The sequence below is a fragment of the Thunnus maccoyii genome, chromosome 10 (genome assembly GCF_910596095.1).
Source record: "Thunnus maccoyii chromosome 10, fThuMac1.1, whole genome shotgun sequence".
NCBI lineage: Eukaryota > Metazoa > Chordata > Actinopteri > Scombriformes > Scombridae > Thunnus > Thunnus maccoyii.
In genome coordinates this window covers 27,068,114-27,089,081 of record NC_056542.1, presented here as the reverse complement: position 1 = coordinate 27,089,081, position 20,968 = coordinate 27,068,114, and the positions used below count along the sequence as shown (strand labels likewise).

Genomic DNA, 20,968 nt, shown 5'->3' with positions numbered 1-20,968 from the left:
CTGGCTTCATAATTCTCTTATCGAGCTAATCTGGGAGATAAGGAAGGGGGAGTTGAAAGTGTAAACCCAGCACCGCAGCACTGGAATCCAGTTGCAGCGGGCTCATTCTTTACCTGCCTGCCTGGGAGACTTGTTAACTTTGTGTGTGCTGTGCCCATGTGTGCATTGCACTGCACAGAGACTTGTATACCAGAGCTTTTGTTTGTATGTGTGTGTCTATGTGTGTGTGTGTGTGTACACCCCTCCCAACCCCCCCTGTACTGATATGGTTGCCCCCCACATGCAGGTCTGCTGGAGTATGATTGATCTGGGCAGAGGTAGTGGTCACATCCTGAACTGGAGTTGATTTCCTCTCCTCCCCGAATACAGACCTGGTGTTTATCATAGGCTCAGTGTCATGTTTGTATGTTTTCATAGATCAGCGCTGTTATGGAAGGCGGTGGGAGAGTAGAGGAGGTGGGACCAGGTCTGAAAGGAGGAAGACGAAAGAAAGAAAAAAAAAAAAAGAAAGACTGAAATCAGAGAGTGCTTTCTCTCTCTGTCTTTCCCTCTCTCAGGCATAAATCTCAGGGCAGATGGAGCGGATGCAGCTACTCAGGGAAAGTGCTAATTGATCCGCAGAAGTCGGAACATTCCGGATCAAACTAGCAGATTTGTTTAAGATGCTGTCACTGGTAAATAAATGGTGCTTAAACTCACAAATACACCAGAGTCAGACTGATGTAGTAAGGGATCTGAAATATTCTGAGGTACAGATGATGAAAAATTGGAGACTGCCGTCGCCTACTTATCTTATATGAACCATTTCAGATCCTGCAGGTAATTTTAGGTAGTCTGAAAAAATGACTGGCTGACAAGTTTATATTCTTTATTTTTGGACTTGTATTTGACCATGTATTCTGAATCTGGTTTGTATTACTTGTGGTGTCTTGTAAACCAAGTTAAGCATATTTGTATGCATGACAACAATGAACTACTTCCACCTTGGATATGATGGGTTTGATTTAGTTTTATTCCCTGTATTGTAGAAATGACCAGTTCTACACTGGTAAAGCAAATAATTAGGCAAGGGAAGAAGTCAAACATTAGCAGTATTACAGTAGAGGTGTAAGTTGTTCTAACAGTGGAGGTGCCAATATTAGCATCAGTGGTAGTAGGCCTTGTAATAGTGATAGTCCAACCCTGTGTCCTAGAGATTGCATTATATAGTACTAATTTAGTTTTCTAGTTACATTGTGATAAGAAACATTACTGCTGCCTGGATTTTATGTTCACAAGTAATGTTTTTTCACATGAGGGAAGTGCAACATTTATGTACCACACTTGAAGGGGGAATAGGGAGGTGGTCAGGGTGGATGGTGGCTGTACAAACCCATTAGAGTGAAGGCAGAAAAAGATTGTGGTTTTGGTAAATGTCATTACATCCCGTCTCATGCTTAAAGTCACTACAGACTTTTTCTGTATTGATCAAAGACCTTGATCTTTCTTTTAACCATAACCAAATGCTGTGAGTGCCTAAACATAACCATAAAAAAGTTTAATAAAGCTGCAGCTGCTACGAACAGGTCATTGTATTCAGTATCGGCAGTTCAGTATCAACATTTTATGACTTGCCAGATACGTTGATTAACAATGTTTCTTCATTATGTTGAAAAATGTAATCTGGGTGGCATTATGTTTCCTCCAAAACTTATATGCTGTTGCAAATTAGTTGTATATACAGCAATTTCTAGGAGACAGGGTTGAGTAGTCACACTTGTAGTAGTATTACTAATAATTGCAGTATTGTTATGGTTGAAAAGGTGCTTGTCCACCTTAATAAAAAAAATATTTTGGAATAAACACTGTGCTTTCAACAATTTTAGAATATGGATTTGGAGTGAAAATAATCCTACGGCTCTGTTTCACCCAGTCTGTGGCTGCAGACTTTTTGATGTTTTCCTCTATACATACTTCCTGCCCTGTGTGTAATTTGCCAGAGTAGTTTCCTGTGCTTCACCATTCTGAATCACTGGCTGACTTCTCCGCCAACAGCAGGATGACGTGGTTTCAGTAATAGATGGCTTCTTTTTGGGTAATTAATAATCAAAGGTGTAATTTAGAGGGTTTACAGGGCTCTTAATAAAGTTTCATACTCCCATACTCCCTCGGGCAATATGACTCATGCACTGAACACGTTTTTGGTTTGTATCATTCAGTGATATGTAGGCTTAATTTAACTCTGGTATTCCCTTTTGAAGTTGGCGGTGATAAGTATTTTATTTCTTAGACCCTGAACATCTGAACTCTATTTTCTGTGGCAATACAGGTGTACATATGCAGGATGCAGCACCCTCCCTCATGGTCATGATTTACTCATGACATTGTGAACTCACAGCCCTCCTCTCACTGCATCTGTCTGTCTCCTAGCCCTCTTCTTCCTCTGCAGCCTCTTTTTGGCTGAGATTATAGAGCAGGCTGGCTGGAGCTTCTCAGGGATATCACAGGAATTGACTAATCGCATGGCATGACAAGATCCTGCCCTCTAATTATCCACTGCCAATGTTTGCTGGGGCACTTTTTTGTCCTGTCTGTTTTTTCTTTCTATACATTTTTTTCCTCTCCCTGCCGTGTTGTCACTGTCTTGCTCCTTTCATCTATGTTCTCAGCTGACTGTGGGATGGTATGAATTGGAGGGTAGATTGTGGTCAATGACCAAATGTCATGCCATCACTTACATGCCACTCTCTTCTTCATATAATGACTCTTAAAGCCTTCAGTCACATCCCCACAGGCCAAACTGTCTGTCTGTACTCACCTTTTAACTCTTAACTCATTTAAGGTGTAATAGGTTGGCAAAAGGTTTATCTCAACTTTCATTTTGCTCACAGTTGCTCAGCTAGCTTAGAGGGAAAATGGGAAGTTGAACTTTTGTTGGTGTAATAATTTCACAATTTTAAAATATTTAAGAAAAAAATATGGCTGGAAAATTGGACATTAATTTTATGTGATGTGGTTTTATGTGACCATTTGATAAATCAGAGGGAATATATGAGTTGTCTTAAATTTCGACAGTGACAGTGGGCAAATAATGTAATGTGGAGTGAAATATCTGCTTCTTCTAGTAAAGTAATATTAGGCCTGTAAAAGATATTCCATGAAGTAGGACTATAAGTCAACATTTTTTATTGTACAAAAAGTTCAGACGTTTGACAAATGTATAAAATCATTTTTTAAAAGAATATTCATATGCCAACCAGAGTTGTTTGCAAGTAATGCAATAAGTGTTTTAAGTAATTGAATAAGTTCTTTGTCATTCTGATTTAAAAACAAAACAAAACAAAAAACTTAACAGTATCAGTTTTTAAATGAATGTTTCATGTGCATGTTTTATGAAGAAGCTTCTTATTGCACAGAAATGATGTGTTATATTATTATTATTATTATATTATTATATGTATACACATATTACAGAAAAGGTATGAGCTCATATTGAGATTATATAATGTGGTTCAAGAAGTGGACATTATGACCATTTCTTTCAATGTGACACCTGTGTCATTTTCTGTTCTCTGTAAAGGACAAAACTAAATGTTTTTCACAACAACTTTAATGGATAAGAGTGTTTAATATTGAAATAATATTGAACAATGCTTGCTCATTGTTAGATACAGGTATATATAAGCTACAATGTATAGCTATCTAGGCAAGGTCAGTGGTAGAAAGTAACTAAGTACATTTACCCAAGTACTGTACTTAAGTTCAGTTTTGAGGTACTTGTACTTTACCTGAATATTTCCATTTTATGCTACTTCATACTTCCACTCCACTACATTAATATTGTACTTTCTACTCAACTACCTTTATTTGACAACTTTAGTTACTTTTCAGATGACGATTTGACACAATGGATAATATAACAAGCTTTTAAAATACAACACAATGTTAAAGATGAAACCAGTGGTTTCTAACCTTTTTGGCTTTTGACGTCTCACATAAATCAGTGTGTAGTCAGGGTCACATTTCAGATGTCTATGAGTTGTTAACAGCTCCACCAAATAGTGACTTTGCACGGTTTCATGGTTTTCATTTCAATAAATGTTCAAATGATCCAATTTTTCACCAAAAATCAAAGATTAGAGAAAAAGTCCAAAAAATGATAACACATTTGCCTATCAGAACTGTTTTTTTTTCTTTTTTCTCCCATTAATCATCTCACGACCCCTCAGATTTATCAGGTGACCATTTGGGGGGGCCTGAGCCCTAGGTTGGGAACCACTAGATTAAACTAGCTAACTGTATATAAAGTAGTTCAAACTAGTTCCACCTCCAGCAGTTACAACAGTAACATGCACTGATGCTTCAATATTAATAATCTAATGATGTAATATATAATAATATGTCAGTCAGAGGGACCAAACCACTACTTTTACTAAAATACTTTAACTAAACTTTGCTAATACGTATGTAGTTTTACTTAAGTAGGATTTTTTCATGCAGGACTTTTACATGTAACGGAGTATTTTTACATTGCTTTTACAGCAAGTAAAGTAAAGTCAAGTAAAGGATCTGAGTCCTTCTTCCACCACTGGGCAAAATCTATCAAGATTCTAAGATGCATATAATTTCCAAGTGTACATATACAGGCACTCTTCATCCTTAGATTTTGAGAAAAGAATCCACTTTAAAATTTTTTATTTACAACCAGTTTTAGATGGATTCATTAAGTTTTTTTAAAAATTATTTTATTTTTATTCATCGTTTATTTAATCAGAAAGGTCCCATTGAGATACAATATCTCCTCTGCCAGGGAGTCCTGGTCAAAATGGCAGCAGAAAAAAAAAAAAAGGTTTCGTATAAAAGTACATACAAGGACAAATAACATCACCAAAAACATGCCAAAACAAAACAAAGAACAGATACAAAACAGATACAAAACACATGGGGTTCAGGAACTAAAAAGATTGATGGCAAATAATGGCACTTGTTAAAAGCAATAACATTATTCTGTAAAAACTGATTTTCACATATTTTTAAACATGTCAAGACAGGGTAAAGATTCCAAGTTAAAGCAACATTTTGCAACAATTTCACCTTAAAATAACAGCTTCAAAATCATTTTGATGGTACACTGACTTGTAATAGGGACAATGGCCCCTCTTTCATTCCCACTCTGTGCCCCAAACACCGATCACCTGCGAGAAATAGAAGTTACCTGGATGTAAGTCCAGTTCCTGCTGCTGCTACTTCATATTAAAAGCTTTCCACTGACAAACTAACAGGAGGCTTTTATTGTGAAGAACTTACAGGAAATTAAATTTCAATCAGTGAATGAAGTAAAAACAATTGTTTATTATCCAGATGATATTGATGATTAAGTCTTGTCAAAAGTCTTTGGCACTTAGACTCTACAGGGAGATTTTGAATCAGTCCTGAGCAGCAGCAAGATAAATCAAACTATGGCATCCAGACACTGGTGTTGGTGGTGGCTGATGATCTGCTGAGACTGATAAGGTTGATGAGGTTGATGAAGTGATGCACTGATGAATCTGCATAGACTGGGCGGTGATGGAGAGATGGGGGGTGCGCATAATGGCAGCATGAAAGCACCAGAGGCAGAGAGGAAGAAAACCGCAAGACGATAAGCTGACAATGAAGGTGTGTCAGCATGCCATTGGTTAGATGTGACAGCTGAACAGCTGAAGTCTCAATTGATGGCTCTGGCAATGACAGCAAGGAAATTATGAGTGAGCATGTGTGATGGAATGGAATGACAAATGGTTTGAGAAATAAAACTACAGACCTGAGTATGCAAAAGATAGTCTTCCTGACTGAATTTTCGCTAAAGCTCCATGTGTTTATCGCTGAGTTAGCAGAGCTTTGTTTGCGGTGCTATTTTTCAGTGAAAACAAGTCAACACAACAAGATTTGGAGATATTTGGAGCTATTTGTTCAGCGGTTAGAAATACTGCAAAGAAGAACGGTACAAGCAGAAACAGCCACAGTGAGATGTTTGATGAAGGACTGCAGACGACAGGCTCTTAGTGCATTTTCGGCAAACAACACATCTCCTACAGGTAGCCTAAACAATTAATTTTACCTTGCAGTCAGGGTACTGCAGTATTGTAAAATGAGGGAACAGACTTCAGCACTGTTGTGACAGCCACTGTACTTCTGGCTGATCTCATTTCCATGATCGACAACATCTGAACCCACAGCAGCTGTGTGCTAAAATGTAGTTGCTAATCGCTTGTGTTATACTGACTTACTTACTTAAGATCCACTATGATCCACGTTATCTCCTCACACCACGGAAAATACAGTTCAGTGGCTGCTAGTATGTATCTTAGTTTTGTTGATAATGATATAGTTACATATTGGCAAGACAACATGTGATTGTAATTCACCAAAGGGTTCATCAGGTGAGTCAGCTGTCGCTTATTACCTGAAGACCCATCAGCACATACTCATTGAAATGTTTTCATCAGCAGTAACTTAACACGGCTCGGATATGGCTGAAAGTGATCAGGAAACAGTAAAAAAAGGCTATCTGAAAGTACAAACAGGAAAGCACGAACATCTATTAGCGTCTTGTAATTACCACTTGTAGCAGCAGAGGCCACTGTTGCTGCTGCTCAGCAGATGTTACATAGTCTTGCCTTAAGTATGCCTAGCAGCTCATTCCAAGCTTGTGGGGCATGAAAGGAAAAGGCAGATTTACCCAGCTCTGTTTGAGTGGTTGGGGCCATGAGTAGAATTTTATCTGATGATCTAGTGTTATTGCTACTGGAGTAATATTCAGTAAACTGGATATGTAGGCTACTGTGGTAGTTTACCCAGTAAAGCTTTTGCAATAAAAATTAACGTATAGGTTTTTCTCCTTAAACACAGTGAAGTCCATTGAACCATTTCTTATAAGTTACAATGATGTGTACATACACTTGCACCATTTACAAACCGCAAGGCAGCATGATAGACTACATCCAGTTTTTTCAAAAGAGATTAAGATGCATACATATAAATTACATCACCATAGTCCAATACTGACAAAAGGGTACTTTGGACTGATCTTTTTCTAGCAGTAAAAGGAAAACATTTTTTAAAATGAAAATAAAAACCTAATTTTATTCTGAGTTTTTTAGGAGGCCATCAATATGGACACCAAAGGTCAACTTGTCAAGTCAGATGTCAAGGTATTTGTGAGAGGTAACCCTCTCTAGATGAGTGCCACCTAGTATTAAGACCATACAATCAGTGGGTGATGAATGGGAATGTGTAAGGATCATAAATTTGGTCTTTTTAGAGTTTAAAACCAATTTGAATTTAACAAGTGACATCTGCAATAATTTAAAAGCAGTCTGTAAGGAATCCATTGCCACTTTTAAAGATGGTGGCATAGTATAAATAATAGTGTCATCTGCATAGAGATGTATATTTTCTGATTTAATCCTACACTAATCCTACACTATTATATAAATAGAAAATAAAATTGGTCCCAAGATAGATTCTTGAGGAACACCCATCTTTATGGTTAGAGGTGCTGAGTTATAATTGTCTATGGACACACACTGTGCTTTCCCAGTCAGATAGTTCAAAAACCAATTTAGCACAGGGTTGCTAAAACCCATATGTTAGAGTCTTTGCAGGAGAAGACCATGATCCACTGAATCAAACGCTTTGGACAGATCAATAAAAAGTGCAGCACATGATCTTTTATCATTCAGAGCAGTAATAATATCATTTGTGACTGATATGGCTGCAGTTATGAAATATTATAGAGTCAGTCAACACTCTCATCATAGATTTAACCATTTATTGCAACAAATGGAAATACAGTTATGCTTGGCGCAGATAGTTCCACTATTAAGATACTCCTTGGATTAGCCAAGCAGCATGCTAAGCCAAAACAGGGAGCGTGGAGGCTGGGGTGGTGGAGGCAAAGCTTTGCCAGCAGCAGCAGTGAGTGTGGCAGCATTGCTGTAGCAGGGATCAGTGTAGGTCAGAGTCATTTAAATGGACTGCCTTGTTGTGAGACTAGGCTGCGATTGGTGTGTGACTGATTAGAAACACTGATTCAATCAGCGGGAAGTCAGCTGATTACAGCTGGGGTGTATGACTTCCGTGTCCTGCATGAACTAACATGATGCTTCATTTATCAGACAAAAAGTGTTATAGCTGTTGGTTTACAAGGGATTCAAATACTTAAGCTGTAATGGATAGTCTGGAAATAGGGCAATAATTGTCCAGGACAGAGGGATCTCCACCTTTTAATAAAGGAAGAACAAAAGCTGACTTTCAGGAGCTGGGGATCAAACCACTGCTTAGACTAAGATAAAAAATGGAGACAATGGATCTTGCAATCAGATCTGCCGCTGTTTTTAAAAAATAAGGCTCAATTTGGTCAGGACCAACAGACATTTTACAACCGAGACTTGATAGTGCTTTGTAAAGTTGAGTAGGAGAAATGGGGAAAAATTTAAAACTATTTCCAGACTATTTAAGGTGGTGTCTACACTGTCTTTAACATCTGCAGTTTGAGGATGTTGAGAGCCAGTACCAATTTAAATCTCCAAATAAAACATACTCCTTGTCTGATAACTTATGTAAGAGATCTGAAAGCAGTTTTACAGCTTCATGTAACGCCATCATAATGTTCATAATCGACGGTTTCAGCCACGTTTCTGACAAAACTATCACAGTCAGTCAACTTTGCCCAGAGATTATTCTGTTTATTAAACTGCGTACATTTAGGTGAATGAAACGTAATCCCTTGCTGTTTTTAAAGTCATCTGGATTTTCAAGCTGTGTCAGCTCATGGCCTGGGTTGGGGTGGATGATAGAAGAAGAAAGAGAATCATCCAGACTTTTGCTGGGCCAATTCTCTGTCTGTGTGCAAGCAACTGGGCTGAAATCACCGTCCCTATCAGCCGCTGTGCCTGCTGCAGTTGCAGGTCTTCACACTCATACAATCCAGTGAGATACCCTGCTGTCATCCAATGGTTTATTGTTAATGGAGCAATATTCAAATGGAGCAAGGTTACAGTGCATGAGGAAATAATCCACAGGGAAGCACCTGATCCACTGTCATTCTTTGTCCTATTCACCACTGGAGATGACAGTGCCAGGCTACCGAGTAGGTAGAGCAGCCTGGCTGGCCACATTGTTGATGTAAGTCAGTTTTTGTTAATATTGTATTGGTTATCAGGCTATCAACTGCCAGTTGCTAGTAGCACTGATCAAATCACTGTTGAAAAGCAATTTTCAAAACATAAGATAAACAAAATCATAAAACGCCGAGATGAGGAAAACAAGGACAATGTTACAACACCTGTGCCGACATCTTGAATTGACCATTTAACAACTCTAAATGCTAAACGCTAAACCATTATTAAACACATGTTCTGTTGTGTCTTGCATTTGTAAATAATATGGTGTCATCTGCACACAAGTGGAGTTAACAATTATGGTTTAACAGTCCTTCAAAGGACAAAAGATTCAACTTCATGAGAAACATATGGACGATGAAGCAGGTTGTGATGTAAGTGAAATTTTATTTAAAATAATGATTCAAAACATATTTTTTTAGCTGTCATCAAACTGACTGTACAACTATGATTTTAATCATTTTTAATTGTGAATTTAGTAATGTATGTTACTATAGCAATATTTTCATAAATATTTTGTAGCATGACATCAGGTGGTTATTTGCCTTTGCCTTGTGCTTTACCTCGATGTGGATTATTTATTTACTTTTTGGTGAAAGATTATCAACCACTGCATGGTTCAGGTCTGGGTGCCTCATCCATTTACAACCTGTGACCATGGCCAAGGTTTTTATTTTTGTATAAAAGTGCTTGGTTTATTGTGAAGCTCTCTTTCTTCCACTCTTTCATGCTGTTATTTACGCTGGGAAATTATTAGTTGAAAATAAGATGAAAATACCTCATTAGAGTTACTGCATGTTTGTATTTATCTCGCCATCTTTGAAGGATTGTATTGAACCATGCCAAGAAATGTAAACTCCCACTCGAGTACATTACCTGTGGCAAGGCTTTTTTTCACTCTACAGTATATTAGAGCAAGTTAATGAATTTGTGTCTAATACCCAAAATGTTTATTATGGATGCTTTTCCCCAATACTCACTTAATCAGAAATAATGTGATTCACGTCAGCCATATGTTTCTCATGAAGTTGAATCTTGAGGAATGTGGACTTCGGTGAGAAGCTGCTATGATTTGTGAGGTGTGTGTGTGGTGGAAGGACAACAGGGGGATGGGAGCCTGCAGGGGATTTTCCCCTCTGCACAACCACGATGCTCCCAACCTGCTTACCTACAGCGGGTCCTCCCTCCCTTTTTTCACAGTTTTACACCCACTTACTTTGCCATGTGTTTTAAATGTGCATGTGTATGTCTATTTCCATGTTTGTGCACAGGCATGCAGGCATGCAGTATGTGCTCTTGGCAGCTACAATGTATATGGCCAAATATCTACACGTTTCCCAGGCTTTCAGGCCAAGCCTAGTCCCCACAGTGCGACCCCTGACACATGGGTCCCAGCCCATTTTGAGCTCATATAGGATGAGGCAATGCAGGACCTGGGGAGGTTAGCAGTAAGCAGACACTAGATGGAGCGAGGACAGACTCTCTCTCTCCCTCTGTCTGTTTCTCTCTCTCTTCCTCTCTCTGTCTTTTGCACAGACAGACGGGGGGAAAATGCATTGCCTCGCTGACAGAGTTAGTTGGATTGGGACCCTGTCCTCCTCTTCCATCTCTCCCAGATGGTCAACACTTTGGACCGCACAGAGAGAGAGAGAGAGAAACAGAGAGAGAGAGAGAGAGAGAGAGAGAGAGAGAGACAGAGAGAGAGAGACGCTGTGAGAGGTGGTGATGAGACCTTGCCTGCTTGCCACACGTCTCAGTCGACTCCAAATCAGAGCCTGGATTGCTGTGGCCCTCAGAGCTGTAGGGACATCTCTGTTAAAGTCTCTCTTGTGCTAATGGCTTCCCCAGCTCCTCAACTGAGCAGCAGGGACAGTCTGAGACCCAACTGAATCCAGGGCAAAAGAGCAGCTAACCAAAAGCATTTACATTTTTTGTTCCCTGATAATAACATTTTCACATTAAACTACTAATCTTTTTACTGTCTTGTGAGGTTGTGATTTAATCAATACCTAGTTATTAAAGGCAACTTTTCTAAAAGGACAAAAAAAGAGAACCATCTAAAGAAACTATTGTAGAATACATTTACTCATATTTTGAAAGAGTAACAACTTGCTGTACAGCTGAGATATCTCTGTTTGCAATGTCCATAGACTGATCTAAAGTACATGCATCAATATTACTGGCAGTAAGTATTTCATACCACCTTATGTCAAAAGAATATGGACTACATCTTTAATGCACTGATGAAGCATGCAAACTACACCTTTTCTGTCTGTTATTTTAGAAGTTAGTCTGTAAACTGTCATGTATGTTTACACAGTTATGGATATATTTTCATCATTCGCCTTTGCTAATCTAGAGTTTTGTTTTTGTATCATCATCTGACTGCTTGAGTTTCTTGCCCTGTCAAACACGGTCACAAGTTGTCATTTGTCAATTTTCATAGGTTGCCAGGCTTCAAGAGGGTGGGTCTTATGTAATCTATCTGTGGACTGGCAGTATCTACACGGCACACCCACTTTACTATATGACACACCCACTTGGTTAGGTTTAGGCATGACAGTGAGATGGTTAGGGTTAGGGTTAGGGGTGAGGGGTGTGTGTCGTGTAACATGCCGTTATGGTGACAACATCAAGTGGGGCGAGGGGGTTGTGTAGTAAAGTGGGCGTGTAATTTATTAAAGTCAGTGTGTGTAGGTCTGCAAGACTGCAGATAGACCTTTCTTGGCTGTGAAGCTACTTTGACAGTGGCCAAATGGTGTGATTACAACTTCCAGGTCCCTAACGAGATGCACACTTGCCCAAAAAGCATTTTCTATGCATGATTGCTGGAAAAAGATCAGCTGTAAAATTGTGAATACATTTTTGTATTGAGTGTCACAATCCCCGCAAAATGATTTGTTTTATTATCAGAATGTGATCCATTCGGTCCAATAACATTTGGAAAGTCAAAAAGAGTTGCATGATTAAATCATTTTATCCCAATTCAAGTGAGCAGAGGAGCCAACTGGAAGTCAGCTGGCTCAGCCAGCGGAAGTCTGTGACGTGCATGCTCTGAACCGACTTGTCTGGAGAAGGACTCTAGTGGCTTCATGCACCACTGAGCAACTTTCATAGGAATGAATGGGTGCCATCTTTGAACGAGGTATCCACCTTAATACATCTATGGGCAGATGCCAGGGGAGAGTGCTAAAGTGGAGACAGTGATGGACACTGATGATAACCCACACCCTGTAAGTATTTTCGTTTAGTTGCTGTCTGTCTATTTGTTAATCTAAATGACCTGAAACCAACGATGAGCTCAAATGCACAGTTGTTGAGACGAGAAGAGGAGCGCAGTGGACTGCAGTCAAGCGAATATCACTGTGGGGAATGAACTGCGGAAAGTTAGTCGAGCTAGCCAGGGTTCAGGTAGGGCCTGCATGTTTTTCTTGTTGTTGGCAATCAAGGCATTTAGCATATGTTGTGGTCTGTTAGTAGCTGGTACAGCCAGAAGGCTTAGCAATTTACTTTTGCTCACTAGTGTATTGTCACAAAGTAATGAATGTGGGTACACATGTTGTAGTTAGCTAAAGTATTAATATATTTATCCATTTTCTGTCTAGACGAACCTGAAAATCTGGTGGAAATATGTTTCAGCACTCCAACAGTCTGAGAGCTATATATGCAGTGGAGCTCCTCTGTGTAGCTGCTAAAGAAAAGTCTCCTACTTGCCATTACTGGACAACCTGCTTTAACAAGTGTTTAACAAGCCCAGTGAGGGATACCTTAACCTGTGTCTTCTCTAGGTATTTGACAGACTTGTTGCTCAGTGTTCACAGCACAAAGTCTAACTGACAGTCACAAACATTTGCATCTGCATCAGTGGGAAATAGTTGTGACCTTGCCTCAGTTAATTTCTTCATAAATAAGCTCAAGGCAGAAGTTGCTGTCTCTCTCCATACATGCCTCCTGGATGGTGCTGTGCTTGTATTTTGAACACCACCTCTTCTCAGACATCTTCTGCTGCAGGTGGTGAACCTCAGGAGGACTTTGGGTGGTGTAATGACTCCACTGTCAAGACTGGTGCTATTGCTATTGCTATTTTAAATAGCATATATAATATTAATAATATAATATAATAATTAATTAAATACTTCATTTATGATTGATTGATTAATTACTTAATGTGTAAAAATCTTTTTATTCTCCAATTAGAATCAGTTCATAAAATGTTAAAAACAATTAAAAAAATATTTACATGACACCTGTGGTCCTCCATAAAAAAGGATGTAATGTATTTTTGCAGTCATAGATATAAAAAATGATGACATTTATCATTCCTTATCATCATCATTACATTAAACATGTACCATAAGTTAAGTCAAAATGTCAGTTACTCTCTTGTAATAAAACTTCAAACCTAAATGAGAATGTCACTATCTTTCTTTACTCAGTGTAAGTTTGTGAAGTGTTGCGTGGGTATGAAGAGGACAGTCCCTCTGGAGGTGCTGCAGGCCTAACAGATTCTATTCCAGCCTGCTATAGTAAGCTAACAGCATACTTTAACAGCCTTTTTCTTAAATTTGGCACTGGTTGGCACAAATCGAGCACATTCCCCTCTTTGCACTCTTATCTGTTGGATACTGTCACGGATTGGACACTGTCTTTACTCTCAGTCTGGCTTTGTGACCACCAGACTCCTCTGTCACGTAACTGAAGCCAGAGCTCGACCCTGTTCCCTGTAGGTACAGAGCAGAGGGAGGGATAGAGGCATTAGTGTGTGTGTGTGTGTGTGTGTGTTTCTAGCCTTACAGAGGATCCCAGAGACCCCACCCTTTGACTAAAATACCACAATTAGTGCAAGTGCAGCCTGGATCATATCACATGGAGCGTTTGTAATTGTTGAAGAGTTAACGCAGCCTCGGTTTCTAAACAGCTCGGTCAGGAGGGGCCGCACAGAGATGCTTTAGTTATTTCTCAGTGGTCTAGTTGAAATCCCTGACCCTGCACATTATTCTATGTCTCTGTTCATTACAGCGGGAGATAAATACTACCAATTTAATTGTACAACAGAGATGACAAAGGAGAATTCCTTCTCTGTTTTGTAATATCTTCTCCCACAGAGGAGGATCATTGCAGGACTCCAGCACTGGCTGGATTGTGTCCGACAGCCCATAATATCCAATGGCCTTACCTTAAAGACATCTGTACATCTGTCCCATAACACCCCCCCCTCCAACTCCCCCTCCCACCCAACCATATTATATGCTCCTTGTTGACCCAAGAGGATCAGGGATCTGCTCTTAATCACATGTCCTTCTTTATAAGCTCCCTGTCTTATTAAAGCACCTCATGGCTGTATTTAGGGGCTATAAATCATATTTTGTAATATAGGCGGATAGGGGGACCTATGGCTAAGAGTGCAGTGGTGTGTGTCTTGATATGAAGCCGTCTCATTTTCACCCTAGGGGACCTTGGGCCAGACTGAGAGAGAAGTATGTCATCAGGGCCTGAAAGCAGCCAATCCTCTGATCAAAGAGCTGCTGCCACAGGGAATTGAGTTTGTTTTACTGTATTATCATTTGATAGGTAGACATTTCAGACATTATGATACAGCTAGTGTATGCGTCTGTGTATTGTCATGTGGAAATATCAAAGCTGTGATTCTGGGGATTTTTAGGTTTTAACAGCAGTTGAAGATTACATGTTCCTGTGCAGAGTGAAGGAAAATCGTTGACCTTTGGGTTTATGCACCCCTTTAAAAAACTCACACTGGGCAAAAATGAGATGGCACTCACCAAATAATGACAGCAGAAGTTCAGGATTGTTCAAATTTGTGAAAAAACATACATGTTTATACATTATTTTCCTGACAAGCAACATTTTGTGATCATGCAAATAATGACTGTCCTCTCAAAAGCAAAGATGGAATTGGTATGATGCTTTAACACCACTGCAAAATCTGGTTGGAGGTTGGGGTGGACCATTGAGTGTACAAAGTGTCTGCTTTTGACACCAGACACTGCTGTTAGACTCCCATCTCCTAAAAGTCATTGTTGGGTTTCTTTAAGCCACGATTATGATCCTTCCCTAACCATAACCACGTCGTTGGTTGTGGTATGTTCATATGAATAATTTTTGTAACAGGCATATGTTTTGCTTTGGCAGGCAAAGGCCAACAGCTTATATTATTCAGAATTAAAGTTAATTCTTGACCAGGGAAACTGTAGTTTGAGTAGTAGCAGTAGTAGTACAGTGATTTTAACTCAAGGTCCACTTACAAGCCAACTTACTAGCAGTGCTGGGCAGTACCACATTACTTAGTAATGCATTGCAGCTATGTGATTACTTTGTTACTATGAAGTACTGTAATGAATTACAATTTGAAATTCAGTTATTACACTATATTGCAGTTATTAATCCCAGTAATACTCTGTTACTTCAAGAGTTTCAGGGGTCAGCTTGTTTTCTGTTTTAAATTCAGTAAATACCTCAAAATCATGTTTCCACAAGTATTACAGAAAATGTGATGTTTAAAAGCACTCTTAAGGGAGCTGGGCTGAGTAATGAAAAGGATATAATCAATAATGTAATTACTTTTTCAATTAGTAATTTATGTGTAATTCATTATATTTTGAAAGTAACTTAGCACACTGCCTAATAGTAATATATGAGATGCAGTTGAATACTCCAGAAAAGTTAATGAATAATATAATATAATATAATATAATATAATATAATATAATATAATATAATATAATATAATATAACATAGCATCATAAATAACTGTAAGATAATAAAAAAGATATTTTGGAAATGAAACAATTTGACCTGTCAGTGACAATAACATTTGCCTTTTTAACAATGCCTTTATTTAACTATTAATCAAATCAACACATAATGCAAAATTAACACATGTATCTGTGTCCTCATCTGAGAATCGTCACCTTATCATGGTGGAGAGGTTTGAGTGTCCCTGTGACCCTGAGAGCTGTGTTGTCGGGGCTAATAGCCCCTGGTAGGGTCTCCCAAGGCAAATTGGTCCCAGGTGAGGGTCCAGACCAAGAACAATTCATAGAGCTCAGTGAAGCACCGTTTCAGGCGTGTGGCAACCTCGCCTGGAAGAGGGAGACTGGGGCAGTTTCCTGGAGCCAGACCTGGGAGGGGAGCTTGCGAGTGTCTGGTTGCCAGGCCTGACAGCACGAAGAAATAACATGGAGTCGCTGCCCTGTGGGCCCACTACCTGCAGGGATAAAGACTGGGGTTGGGTGCATTGTCAAATGGGCAGCAGACAGAGGCCGGGCCCTGGACGTGCTGATCCCAGGTATCATAAACTGGTTCTAGGGACGTGGAATGTCACCTCCCTGGTTGAGAAGGAGCCAGAGCTAGTGCGAGAAGTGGAGCAGTACCAACTAGATATAGTTGAGCTTGTCTCTATTCACAGCACCAACTCTGGAACCAAACTCCTGGAGAGGGACTGGACTCTTCTGAAGTTGCCTAGGGTGAGAGGTGCTAGGCCGGTGTGGGGATACTCATGAGTCCCTGGCTGAGCGCAGCAGTGTTGGCGTTCTCCCCGTGGAATGAGAGGGGCGCCTCCTTGTGACTACGTGTTGCTGGGAGGAAGACTCTGACTGTTGTTTGTGCATATGCGTCCAACAGCAGTTAGGAGTATCTGGCCTTCTTGGAGTCTCTTGGTGGTGGCGAGCATGGCGAGTCCATAGCTCTGCTGGGGGACTTCAGTGCTCATGTGAACAATGATGGAGAAACCTGGAGGGGATGAGTGGGAGGAATGGCCTGCCTAATCTGAACCTGAGTGGTGCATTGTTATTGGACTTTTGTGCTGGCCATGGATTGGCCATAACAAACACCATATTCAAGCATAAGGTTGTTCATAAGTGTACCTGGTACCAGAACACCTTAGGCCAAAGATCAATGATCGACTTTATAGTTGTGTCATCAGATCTGTGGCTGCATGTCTTGGACACTCAGGTAAAGAGAGGAGAAGAGCTGCCAACTGATCACCACTTGTTGGTGAGTTGGATCAGGTGGCAGGGGAGGCTGCTGGACAGACCTGGGAGACAAAAACGAAATGTGAGGGTAGACAGGGAGCATTTGGTGGAAGCCCCTGTACATGAGGTCTTAAACTCCAACATTCAGAGGAATTTCTCCCGCATCACAGTGGACGTTGAGGACATGGAATCCGAGTGGGCCATGTTCAGGACCTTAGTTGTGGAGGTGGCTGCTCAGAGTTGTGGCTGGAAGGTCATCAGTGTCTGTCGGGGTGGCAACTCGAGAACCTGCTGGTGGACACCAGTGATGAAGGAAGCCGTCAAGCTGAAAAAGGAGGCTTTTCAGGTCTGGCTGTCCCAGGGGTCTCCCGAAGCAGCAGATGGGTACCAAAGGGCCAAAAGGGCAGCAGCTAAGGTGGGAGGAGTTCAAGGAGGGCATGTTGAAGGGCTTTCAGTTGGCCTCAAAGAAGTTCTGGCAAACCATCAGACGACTCAGGAAGAGGAAGCAGGGCTTAGCCCAGGCTGTTTCAGCAGGAGTGGAGAACTGCTGACCTTGAATGGGGACATTGTTGGGCAGTGGAAAGAACACTTTGAGGATCTCCTAAACCTGACCATCATGCCCTCTATGGAGGAGGCAGAGTTGGACAACTTTGGGGAAGCCTTACTCATATCACTGGCAGAGGTAGTAGTCAAAAAGCTCCTCAGTGCCAAGGCTCCAGTTGTGGATGAGATTTGCCCTGAGATGCTGAAGAGTCTGGACATTGTTGGGCTGTCATGGCTGGCATGCCTCTGAAGTGTCGCATGGAGATTGCGGACAGTGCCTGTGGACTGGCAGATCACACTACCTAGCCCTCTGGGGAAAGCTTATGTCAGGGTGCTGGAAAGGAGACTCTAACCAATTGTTGAGCCTTGGGTTTCAGGAGGAACATTGCGGAATCCACACTGGCTGTGGAGCAGAGGGCCAGCTCATCACCCTTGCAAGGATACTTGAGGGATCATGGGAGTTCACACATCTAGTCTATATGTGCTTTGTGGACCAGGAGAAGGCTTACAGCCGTGTCCCTCGGGGCACTTTGTGGTCGGTGCTGTGGGAGTATGGGGTACCAGGGTCATTGCTGTGAGCCATTTGGTTCTTACATAACCACAGTGAGAGCTGTGTCCACATTCTCGGCAGTGAGTCAGACTTGTTCTCAGTGGGTGTTGGGCTTCGCCAGGGTTATCCCTTATTACTTGTTCTGTGATTTTCATGGACAGAATCTCAAGAGACCTCAGGATTGCTTCTCTGCATTTTGCAGATTATGTGGTTCTGTTGGCTTCAACACACTGCAGGAGCACACATTTGGTTTGCAGCCAAATGTGAAGCAATTGGGATGAGAGTCAGCACCTCCAAATCTGAGTAATGTGGCGATGTACCGGACTGTTGTGATGAAGAAAGAGCAAAGCTCTCTATTTAACAGTCAGTCTACATCTTTACACTTACCTATGGTCACAAATTTTGGGCAGTGACTGAAAGAATGAGATCACAGATACAAGCGGCCAAATTGAGTTTCCTCCAGAGAGTGTCTGGGCTGAGCCATAGAGATAGGGTGAGTCGCTTGTACATCTGGGGGGAACTTGGAGTAGAGCTGCTGCTCCTTCACATTGAAAGGAGCCAGCTTAGGTTGTCTGGGCACCTGGTTAGGATGTTTTAATCATCAGTATATTTATTGTTGGCTATATGGGTCATTATTATTTCCTCAGCAATCAAATGTGACAATTTGATTCGATCATTTATCCATTAACGTTTTATTTTCTGTTTCAAGGCTTTCATAGCCAGCCAAAATTAATTCTCTGGCAAAATATGTGATACTCAGATTAAACAAAATCAATAACAAAAGAAATGTATAAAATGTTCATTGCTAAATAGCAGCAATAGTTCAAAAAACCCATAAAAGTCCAACCCTGATAGATAAGTGCACTTGTTGTGAACCTGTTATGGATTATGGCAGGTAGGGAGCAGAAAGAGAGGAAGATTTCCAGAGGAGGGTTGGTTGGGGAGGAAAGGAAGGAGGTTTTGAGGGATAGAGACTGCTGTAAATGTGAGATAGCTGACGTATGGTTAGCCTATTTTTCATTATTGTTACTCAGAGGGATGGTTCCCTTCCCACTGTGGTGATCCAGCCTCCTCTCTGTTTGCTTAGCCAAGTGGTTCCATATGGAAGAACACATCAGTGCAGCATATGGCACCGCAGAGAGAGGAGACAAACAGGTCTGAAGCAGGACACGTGTTCACAGCAAATACCCACTACTGTATACAACTCTTCATGTCAGCCTATGACTGTTCTGTGTCATGATTATGCTTAGGAACATAATTTGATTCAGAGCAATCAGCTGTATCTTCCTAAAGCCATTTTTGACACACTTTTGGTGTGTCAGGCATTCTTAAGCATCAAAGACAAAGGAACCACAAAGGGTTACACTATTGTGCAAGATCTGTTGAATGTTGAACTATTGCCTAGTATCATTTGGGAAATGCTCTTCAGGTTTTAAGTGCTCTTATTAACACTTTCTTATAGGGTTTTTCCATGGGCGCTTTTGGCTGTGTCAAACCATGCCGCGTCGATTTGTGTTTCCATTACTAGTTTTACTGTGCAGAGTTGTGCCAAGTCGCACCCGAGATGGACCAAAGCGCACCCAAACTGCCTCCAAGCGGGTTGCAGTGACATCTTGCCGACCATGGCCAACCTGTGACAACCCCCCTTTTCCCCCTCAAACAAATGTGTGTTGTAAGACTCAACTCATGTCTGTCCTGGAGACCAGAGAGAAAGATATTTTTAAAAGCCTATGTGTTCAGCTCTCAGTACTTTTGTAGCCTCTAACTGAATCCCTGTGGTTTGAAGTTTAGTTTCTCTCCTGTGTCCCGTTTGTACTTTCAGATATCTGCTTTATTTTACTGTTTCCTGATCGTGTTCAGCCACATTAAGTTACTGCTGATGAAAACATTTCCTGCTGCTGCTTCAAGTTAAAAGCTTTCCACTGACAAACTAACGGAAGGCTTTTATTATGAAGAATTTATAGGAAATGAAATGTCTTTATCCACCATTTTACAGCCGCGACCGACCACTAGTCACAACCATGATGTACACAACCCGCTGCTTTTTGACTCAAGACAAGTGCGTCATCAGTTAAAGATACACCTTTAAGTGGGTAGCCCTGTTGTAATGGAGATGCAAATCCCTGCCGTGCTGGGCTGACGCACCAAGTCAGACCGAGTCAAGTCAAGCCAGCACATGTGTATGGAAAAGGCCTATTAGACGGGGAATGTTCCCTGAAGTAAGGAAATGTTATTTTTTATTAACCTCCTTATAGTACACAGAAACTCACACACACTAGAAGGCAACGGCTCTCTGGAGAAAAAACAGGTTTAAACAATTATCAGGCTACCGTAAGTCCACGGTGCATAAAGACGCATCCTAAATTGCAGTGCTTATGAGAAAAAGTGTTGATTCCCCAACAAAGGAACATGTTGAGCATGACATAAACAGCCTCAGGCTTCACTTTGGCTTTTCTTATGGTGGAGTGAGTGTAACTGGAAGTTATCTACTCACTGAAGTGAATGGTTGATGTTTGTTTGATGAAATCGCGGTGAGAACTGTCTCCCTTTGTTACTTAATTCATTTGACTGTCACATGTGATCTCACATGTGCTGCTGATCACATTGATGTAGCTCATCAATGTGTTCTGGTATTTTTTAAGACCGCACTGATTTTAGGGAATCCTGCCACACAAAATCTAAAAAACGTACCTGATCCAAAACGGACCAAATGGAAAACCCACTTGGCCACTACATTCTG

The 20,968-nt window shown here is 40.8% G+C and overlaps 1 long non-coding RNA gene across 1 annotated transcript; it reads left to right on the top strand.

Annotated features, from left to right (window-relative positions):
* The first annotated feature begins 12,234 nt into the window (after window positions 1–12,234).
* LOC121906290 lies at window positions 12,235–13,205 on the top strand. Its single transcript, XR_006098583.1, has 3 exons — window positions 12,235–12,376; window positions 12,457–12,554; window positions 12,749–13,205. It is a non-coding gene; the product is annotated as an uncharacterized LOC121906290 (long non-coding RNA).
* The last annotated feature ends 7,763 nt before the right edge of the window (window positions 13,206–20,968 follow it).